A 10319-nucleotide genomic window follows, 5' to 3' on the forward strand; every position below is an offset into this window, starting at 1 on the left:
ATCTGGTGTTATCACTGTTCTGGATTTTATCCATTTTAATAGGTGTGTCATAATATCTCTTTGTCCTAATTTGCAATTTCCTATTAACAACATATGATGTTGATCATCTTTTTATAGTCTTATTTGCTATCCGTGTATCTTCTTGGCAAGGTATCTATTCAAATCTTTTACACATGTTTTAAATTGGGTTGCTTGTCTGCTTATTGTTGAGTTTTAAGAGTTTATTTGCATAGTTTGGAGAACAATGTTTTAAGAAATACAGCTTTTGCAACTGTTTTCTCCCAGGTTGTGGATTGTCTTCTCATTCTATTAATGGTCATATCATTTATTTGCTTTTTTAAAATATTTTTTAACTTAAAGAGACATAGCAAGTAAGGGAGAGGGACAGGGGGTAAGAGAGAGAATCTTAAACAGGTGCTATACTCTTCACACAGCCCAACTTGGGGGTGGATCCCCTGACCTGAGTCATGACCAGATCATGACCGGAGCTGAAATAAAGGGTCAAACACTCAACAACTGAGCCACCCAGCCACCCCAGAACATTTATTTGTTAAATTTGTTGCCATATTAGACTCTGGGCTTCTTATGGGTGAGATTAGGTTACATTTCTTTTTAGTTTCTTATTAGTTTATTTTTAGTTTCCCAGTTTTTCTTTTTAGTTTCTTATTAGTTTCTTTTTAGTTTCCCAGTGTTTGGCACACAGTAGAATTAAATAGTGTTTAAGGAATGGATGATATTGTTTGTGAAGTGAGTCGTCTAATTCCTTGCTACTCAAAGGATGGTCTTCAAGTCGGTAGCATGGACATCCTCTGAGAACTGTTAAAAATGTAGAATTTCAGTCTTCACCTACTAAATAAGAATCTGCATTTTTCACAAGATCACTCAGATGATTTGTGAAGCTTAGCCTTTATGAACCCACATGTCCCCACCAGGAGTCAGGTGTGGCAGGAAGCCAAGTCACATTCATGATAGACTCATTTGGAAAGTTCTATTTTAGGCAGGAACAGGAAGGGCCTCACCACCCAGCCCAGAAAGTAAAAATGGCAAGTGAGAAAGAAAACATTACTACTTTATAGAATGTTTGTGCTAAACTTGAGAAGACAGGAACTGAAAATCCTATGTTAGAAATCAAATTACAAGTTCAAAAGCAAGTTCTGGGGATTGATCTTTAAAATCAAACTCTATTCTGAAGTTAGGGTAAATGTTCCATGGGAATCGCTTTATCTGCAAACAATCTATGATCACAGACTAGGCACCTAGTTTGTTAGGTTCTGAGGTGACTTGGTTGAGAAAGATTCCATTACTGCTCATCACTGTTTATAGCATAGATGAAGAGATAGAAACCAAACAAAAAATATATTCTAATAGTTGAATTGTTCTCAGCCCTCTGTGTCTACAGGTCCTTGACTGCCTGAAACATAAAGAAGTCAGACTGGGGGAAAAGACTAATATTAATAGGAATGGTAAATTGGTGAGCATGGCTTGGGTCCAAAGACAACATAAGTTTCCTACCAATTCTACCCCTAAATCCTGCTTGACTTTGGGACTTATTTATAGGAAAAGTTAGATCTAAAGAGAGATACCCAACCAGCCAAGTGGGAGATGTCAGTCTGCCTCAAACCTCCCTAAATGCAAATGAATGAGAGTCAGGAATGTGATAACAGCCTCCTTTGCCTTTAATGCAAGGGCTTCTTCCCAAGGTTAATGTGGTTAACAGAGCCAGGGGCTCTGCCCATCTCTCCAGTCAGTGAAATCAATCGTCTTTCCGTGCGGGAAGTCTGCAAGAAGGTAGATCGGTGAAACACCGATTTCAGAAGTTGAGTAAGAATGTGAGGAAAGCAAAAGAATGATTTTTTTTTTAATTTTGGTAAGTACTTAGTGGGTGTTAAATTACTAGAGGAAGTGACAAGATACGAGCCAAATTTTGGTTGTAATTGTCATCTAAATAGCATATAGGTAGTTACAAAGTGCTTTCCTGTATATTATACCAAACACTTTATGCCAAACAGAGAGCTCTATTGCAACTATTTTCTCTTTATGCTTCTTTACACTTCTTGGTATGTAACTAAAATCCTGATATAGCCATACATTTTATTTTGAGTTTAGACAATATCATTATAAACTTATCCAAGTCTTAAAGCTTAACAATTGATAAATAATTTTTATTTGGGGTTTTTTAAAATAAAAGGAGGGTCACGACTGGCTAGAATTTCATCAGGTTAGAAACTTTCAACTCTCTCCAGCTACCTTACAATGGCTAAAAACGATAATAACTCCACACCGGATAACGACAGATTGAATTGTTTTTCAGACTTCTGGGAATTTGTGTTTTCTTTGAGTGATACTCTATGTAGAGATTGAATAATATAAGATCTCAATCTCAACTTTTATTTGAGTGATATTAATATTTAGTATGTCTCTCAAGTTAAGAAGTGCAAATTAAATAATATAATGAATCTCTTCCAAGGAAGTAATCCAAATAGAATTGGATCCATAGTGGAGCTATAGCCCATAGGTTGACTGCTATATTAAATTGAGTCTTGTGCCCTGGGGCTTTCTATGGTCCATAACCAAGCATAATAATCACTAGACAATATTTTACCTCTTATGATTTTTTAAAAAAAAGTTTAATGTTTATTTATTTTTGAGGGGGGCGGCAGGGAGAGAGGGAGATACAGAATCCAAAGCAGGCTCCAGGTTCTGAGCAGTGAGCACAGAGCCCAATGCAGGGCTGAAAGTCAGGAACCTTGAGATCATGACCTGAGCTGAAGTTGGACGCTTAACTGACTGAGCCACGCAGGCGCCCCACCTCTTATTGTTCATCATAACAGATATATACTATTCATTGAGTGCTTGTCTATGTGTAAAGCATTGTTCTAAGCCTTTTAAGTGTATGACTTGCTCAATTCATACAATCACCTTATGAAGTAGGTAGCTGTTGTGTTCATTCTACTGATCAGGAAACTGAGGCACATAATGGTCAACTAACATGTCCAATTTTACAGAGCTAATAAGTGGTAGAATCTGAATTATAACCTAGTTATCTGATTCCAGAACCCATGTTCTTACTGCAACATCAGCTTAAGGAGCAATGGAGAAGGATTTGAGCTGTTCTGGACTCATTCTATAATGCCTTAGATCTATCTGCTGAAGCTGACCCAAAAATGTTGGACTAATCCCTGCAATCCATGTATAACACTATGTAACCCAGTGATGCTTTTGGTTCCCAGTTCCCAGTTCTGGGCCATTGAGAGAAGAAAGGAATTGTACCAGGCAAGGACCTGAAATTACACTGGAGAGAATAATACATATGCTGATGTCAAGGACAGATCATAAAATGGCCATCAGGGTAAGTACGTATAGGAGGATACAAAAATGGGCAGGGTATAATGAGGATACTGTAATGAGATTAAGCATGGGGTAGGAGACTAGCACAGGGCTCAGCAGCATGAATGCAACTGGATCTGAGCCAATTGCACTTGAATGCAGGAGTCTCTAACATTGGTCTTACTCAAACCTGATGTCTCAGTGTGATGCACTTAAAACTGAAGATAAAGACAAGTATGCAGACCGGTGTGAAACTGAGGGGTTAGTGAATCTTAAGGATGCCAGCATCAGTGATGGGAGATATGGGGCTTGGGCAGACTTGACATTTCTCAACACTGCTCCATCTCTCCTCCCCGTGAGAAGTATCAATGTGTTGGAAAAACCAATTAGACAAACAGTGATGAAGCCAAGAGAAAAATAAGGCCCAGAGTCTCAGGAGTAAAATCATTGGACCAAAATTTCGGTGAAGGTAAGTCTCACTGCTCCTGAGTTACAAAAGCACCCTAGTGGTCTTGGGGAAAATCAAGTGTCCCATTTGCTAAAACCCACATATCACAAAATGTCCTAGTTTTAACCTCTTATAACTGGCAACTCTTTTCAAATTATGCTGACCTCGTGGTATATGATTCTCCAAGTGGCGAGAACAATGTTAAGATTCTTTTGTCTGTAAAATGCACTGCCCTATTCTGCATTACAAGTATCCCCAGTGCCTTACCACATCCCAGAAACATCAGAAAAATGGTATGGGTAGTGGATGTAACATATCTACACATATCCTCACACACACATATACATATACCTATACACAGACATATAAATACATATGCATATGTAATTTTACTTAAAAAATTAAAACAAAAATTAATTTTATCATTTATTAATTTAATTTGTATGGCTACCCCTTGGTGGAAGAAAAGAGCAGTGTGGAATAGTCAAGGATGGAAATGAGACTTTCAGTACATGTATCTTGGTATAGAGTTTTAACTTTGGAATCATGAAAATTAGTTGCATAGTTAAATAATAACAATACATAAAGAAAAAAGTAATCCCCCCAAACTGAAAACAAACTCAACTGGGGCACCTGGATGGCTCAGTTGGTTAAGCATCCAACTCTTGATTTCTGCCCAGGTCATGATCTCATGGTCATGGGATTGATCCCTGCTGTCAGCACAGAGCCTGCTTGGGATTCTCCCTCTCCCTCTCTCTCTCTCTCTCTGCCCCTCCTCCACTCATGTGCGCACATGCTCCCTTTTTCAAAAATAAATGAACTTAAAAAAGATCCCGGAAAATTACTTTTAAAAATAAATAAATAAACCAAACTGAATCAAGCTTAACTGTATCTCAGGTCAATAACCATGTATACAGAGTAATTACGTTAAATGACTTTAATCAGTGTTTTAGCTATACATCCTGTAGAGATTATATTATACGAACAAAAAAACATATATTTTAATCTGCATTTGGCATTTTTCACAGTTACCCTGATGTTATTATTTTAAAAATAAACATGTAGATAACATAGGATAAAGCAAATACATAACTATGTTAATATATTTAGAAATAAAGCTTTCCTGTACAACACAATATAACAAAATAGCAAACTTAAAGATGTTCAGAATCCTGAAATCCAAGTTTCCAGTTGAAAGTCTAAGCATACATTCATGATTTTTTTTCTCTTAAAAACTGTCTCTAAATCTGACTATTGAAACGACATAAGAAATAAGTAGTAAATGTAAAACACATTTGAAATCCTATTTTTAATTTCTTTAAAATATAATTGTTTAAAGAAAAATAATAATGTAATGTAAATTGTATAGAATATGTAGGAGTAAAATATGGGGTAGTAGCAGCCCAAAGAATGGGAAAGTGGTAAATGGAAGTATAATAATACATCATGATAGAGTGTGATAAGTTAAGGATGCAAATTGAAATCCATAGAGCAATCACTAAATTTTTTAAAAAAAAATTCTAGCTAAAGAACCAATTAAAGAGATACAAATATAGTATAAATACTCAATAGAAATCAGGAAAGAAGGGAAATGGACAGAAAACATATGGGGCAAATAAAAACAAATACTAAGTTACACACTTAAACCTAACTGTATAAATAATTTTATTAAATATAAATGAACTATGGATTCCACTTAATAGAAACTTTCAAATTGAAAAACAAGACTGTACTATATGCTGTTATATCAGATATATTTTAAGTAAAAATACATAAGCTAAAAGTAAAAGGGTAGAAGAAGATATCACACAAACATCAATCATAATAAAGCTGAAAAGGCTGTATGATTGTTGAATGTACAACTGAAGACAAAGAGTTTGTCAGAGATAAAGGACACTTTACAGTGTCAACCTCTCAAGGAAAAGGACAATACTAAATGTGTTTGAACTTATTAGTAGAGCTTCAAAACACATGAAACAAAACCTGACAGATTTAGGGCAGTAGTTGAAAAATCTGCAACCTTAGTTATCAGTTGAGAACCCCTGGAAGAGCCCACAGATCAATGGAATAGAAGAGAAAGCACATAGGTAGAAAATAAATGAAGTCCTTATGCATGAAAATAAAGACTAAGATATCATTGGCCTTTGTGTATCCCTAGCACTAGGAAAGGCATTGTGGGTCTGCTAGGTTGTCAGATTTGGAATATATTTAATAGACATCGGGAAAGCCATTGAATGGTTTGTGAACATGACATTTACTTCAATCCTCTGAGAATTGCTATGGTCTGAATATTTCTGTCCCTCCAAAATCATAAGTTAAAACCCTCACTGCAAAGGTAATATTAATAGGTGGGGCTTTAGGAAAGTGATTAGATCATGAGGGTGGAGCCTTCATGAATGAGAGTAATGACTTACAAGAGAGACCTCAGAGAAATCTACAGCCTTTCCCATCATATGAGGATACAATGGGTAGTCTGCACCCTGAAAAAAGTCCTCACCTGATTATGCTGGCACCCTGATCTTTCTTCCAGCTTCCAGAACTGTGAGAAATAAATGTTCATTGCTTATAAACCACCCAGTTTATGGGATTTTGTTATAGCAGCTTGACTACACCAAAACAAGGACATTTCATATAAGATAAAACTCCTAGTCCCATTAAAATGTACATATTCAAAAACAGGAAGTGACAGATGACCCTCTGTCTCAGTAAACCATTTAAACAGGGAAGTGAAAATGATCAGTTAAAAGAGTTGTGTTTTGTAAGCCTGAATAGGAAATAAACTCACTCTGATTGATGTATTTGATTTAGGCTGCTCTAGGAGCCTTGCCAGAGCCTTCTACTGGGCTTTCACATTAATATCTATCCGAATATTCAGCTGTGGGATGGTAGAAGAAGGTGGCTTCGTGTATATAAACTGCCATCCATCTGTACCTTTAGTGTTCCTGCTGGGCACATGGGGGAAGAGAATGGTTGGTTTCATCTGAATCTGATAGCTAAATATGTCAGAGTGATGTTTAAGTGAAAGATTGGACTTCAGACAAAACTTAATGTCTGAACTTAAAGGAGGAGTCTCAGAAATTGGTCTTGGTTCCGCCTGATGGAAATGTCTTGGGGTTGCTTTATATCCCAAATTGTTTATATATGGTGAGTGGGTAGGGGGATAAGCTGGAGACCTCAGAGAAGTCAGGCAGGAGAGGGTACCAGGAGGGTCTTTGGCCTACTCCTGCCTTAACAGCTCCAACAATAGCAAAGATTCCTTCTCCATCTTTGTAGATTTCTCACCCAGAATGGGCATAATCTCTACAGCTGTATGCCACCGTAGGGCCATTTGGGGGCCTGAGAGGCAGGAAGACTGTTACGTTGTCCCATAGGTAATGTAACCATCTCTGGGTAATTTATAAGCCTATTAAAAGCATTCAATGCTCTTTTAGTAGTAGTTTTCTCTTCTGCACTATGTCTTCCTGGTTTTTGGATGTCCATTTAGATTTGTTTCTCCGGCAGCTGAAATATTTCTTCCAATATTTTTTTCCAGTAAGGTAAATAAATGGTGTAGTTTTTGATTCCATCTACATCTGAGAGTATATTTCTCTTGCCACATATATAGATGGTAACGTGGCATTCTTGGATAACTTCCCCACCCACCCCCCAACCCCAGAATGATGCAGGTACTGTTTTATTTGGTTCTGACATTGAATATTATGGAAACAAAGTCTGTTGTAAATATAATTTTTTTCCATGTTAGGTAACTTGCTTGTCTTTCTTTTTTCTGACTAGACAGTTACAGAGATTATTTTTCTATCCTTGAAATTCTGAATATAAAATAGCATATATCCAAATGTGTGTCTTCCTTGATTCGTCTCTACTTCTGAAATCTCAACTAAAGTGTATTTTTCTTCTTGGATCTCTCCTCCATTTTCTTTACCTTTTAGCTAATAATGTTCAGTTCTTTTTCTCTTTCTTTGAGTTATGGATAATTAGTTCCACCTTTTTTTTTTTTTAAGAGAAAGGAGAGAGAGAAAGAGAAAGGGAGAGAGAGAATGAGTAGGTGAAGGGCAGTGGGAGAGGGAGAGATCTTAAACAGGCTCCACAGCCAGTGCTGAGCTCAATTCGGGACTTGATAGTGTGATCAAGAGTTGGATGCTTAACCAACTGAGCCACCCAGGTACCCCAGTTCCACTTTTTTTTTTTTACTTCATTGATGTGGCTATCTTGGTCACTATCTTTGATTTTTATTATTTTTTTTTCTTAAATTTTAAGTTGAACTTTTATAGAAGTAAAACATTCATAAAGGGGAGGAAAGCAAAAATGGTAAGTACAAAGATTGTTGAACTTAAATTGAATAAGTTTATGCAATCAGCACATTTTCAGAGCAAGAGACAGAACATGGCCAGCACAGCAGAAGCTCCACTAATGCTTTCTCCAAGCCATGCCTCTACTCTCCAATGAAACTATCCTGACTTCTAACACCATATATTAGCTTTAATGCTTTTGAACTTGACATAAATAGAATCACACAGTATATAAATTTAAGTTTAATGGCAAGAACTGTAAAAGGTCTGAGATTTTACCTTACTTGCAAGCTGACAAGTTAACCTGCCACAATTTCATGGGTTCTGGGAGAAGACATGAGATCCTTGGACCAGAGAAAAGGATGTTTTCATTCATGGCACAGCAAACAACATGAGCATCAGCCTATTTGTGTCCATTACCCTTGCCCCTCAAGTACCACAAGGATGATGCAGATATGCCCAGATGGATGCCTGCACAAACAGTGGGTTGCAGGACAGGAACTCCAAACTTAAGTAACCTGATCTTTTAACTGGTTAGTAAGCATGCCTGCCATTTGCTCTGGAGGCAGACATTATCTCTTTCTTCCAAGGCTGTTTGCTATACAAATATCCTGGAATAAAGGACCTTGAGAAAGAATTAGAAAAATCTACTCCTTTTTATCAAAGCTAGATTATCTCCCGTGAGAGAAAAAGCTTTAGAAAGTTTCCTTTTGACAGCTCTGTTGACTGAGAAAAAGTTCAATGCACTAAAAAAATGGTCACAACAAACAAAAATGACTGAAGTGAATTTAAATTCTACTTTTTCCCGAGTGGTCTTTTTGGCTCTGCTGTGCTACACAGCCTGAGACACAGGTCCTAGAGAATCAGAGGGCCCACTGGATTTTCAGGCCCCAGAGGAATTAAGCTGTGAGGTCTCAGGGACCTGAAGTCACATGTGGTCTGGTTCAGCTTTCAAAGCAGTCAAACCCCAAAACCCCAAACCGCAGCAGGACAATTGCAAGTTTAAAAGTTTGGTTTTTATTTTGTAAAAATGTAAAAGGCTCAGTTGGTTGAGCATCAGAGTCTTGATTTTGGCTCAGGTCATGATCCCAGGGTCATGGGATCAAACCCCTTGTCAGTCTTCACACTGAGCATGGAGCCTGCTTAAGATTCTCTCTCTCCATCTCCCTTTGCCCGTCTCCCCCACTCATTCTCTAAACAGAAACAAAATTTAGCTGTAGTTACTTAATTGATTCTACAGCTGCTCTTATTGAATTGTGACAGAATTACATTTTATAAAATACTGTTTTTGAATGTAGTTAATTTAAATATAATCCTCATGAATATGTTTCCTTTTCATTACACCTGCTAGAATTAACTATTTCTATCTATTATGTTTTGATTGGATTAATATATACTTCAACAAGTTTTGATCAGCTTTAAAAATAACACACAAAGAATTTATAAAAACACAAATATCACCACTCCCAAACCTATTACTATTTTTATTAGTTAATTAATTGCATTAATAGATTAAGAGAGCTGACATTGTTACAATTTCATTTCTTGTTTTATAGTTTTGATTTAATCTTTGTAATTTTGTTTCTGATATTCTTCGCTATTTAAAATGAGTTCTAGGGGCGCCTGGGTGGCTCAGTCGGTTGAGCGTCCGACTTCAGCTCAGGTCATGATCTCGTAGCTCGTGAGTTCGAGCCCCGCGTCCGGCTCTGTGCTGACAGCTCAGAGCCTGGAGCCTGTTTCAGATTCATCTCCCTCTCTCTCTGTCCCAACCCACTCGCATTCTGTCTCTGTCTCTCACAAAAATAAATAAACATTTAAAAAAATTTAAAAAAATAAATAAAATGGTTTCTAAATTCTAGAAGTAAATTGGCTCTGCTGTGCTACACAGCCTGAGACACAGGTCCTAGAGCATCAGAGGGCCCACTGGATTTTCAGGCCCCAGAGGAATAGGAGGATTAAGCTGTGAGGTCTCAGGGACCTGAAGTCACATGTGGTCTGGTTCAGCTTTCAAAGCAGTCATTTTTTAATTACATAGGATTAAACCTTTAATTATACATATCATTATACCATAAAATCCTCACCATTATGCATATTATCTCCAATATAATTGTTCACTAACTAAGCATCAAGAAACTAGCAACTCCTTGACCCTTCTCCACGATCCTATAACAAAAAGTGGTATCTGGTTTGCCCTTCAGAAACTTCTCATTTAAAGTTTCCTACTTTTTTCTCTTAACTATGACATAATCCTAGAC

The sequence above is a fragment of the Prionailurus viverrinus genome, chromosome C2 (assembly GCF_022837055.1).
Source record: "Prionailurus viverrinus isolate Anna chromosome C2, UM_Priviv_1.0, whole genome shotgun sequence".
In the NCBI taxonomy this organism is placed as follows: Eukaryota; Metazoa; Chordata; class Mammalia; order Carnivora; family Felidae; genus Prionailurus; species Prionailurus viverrinus.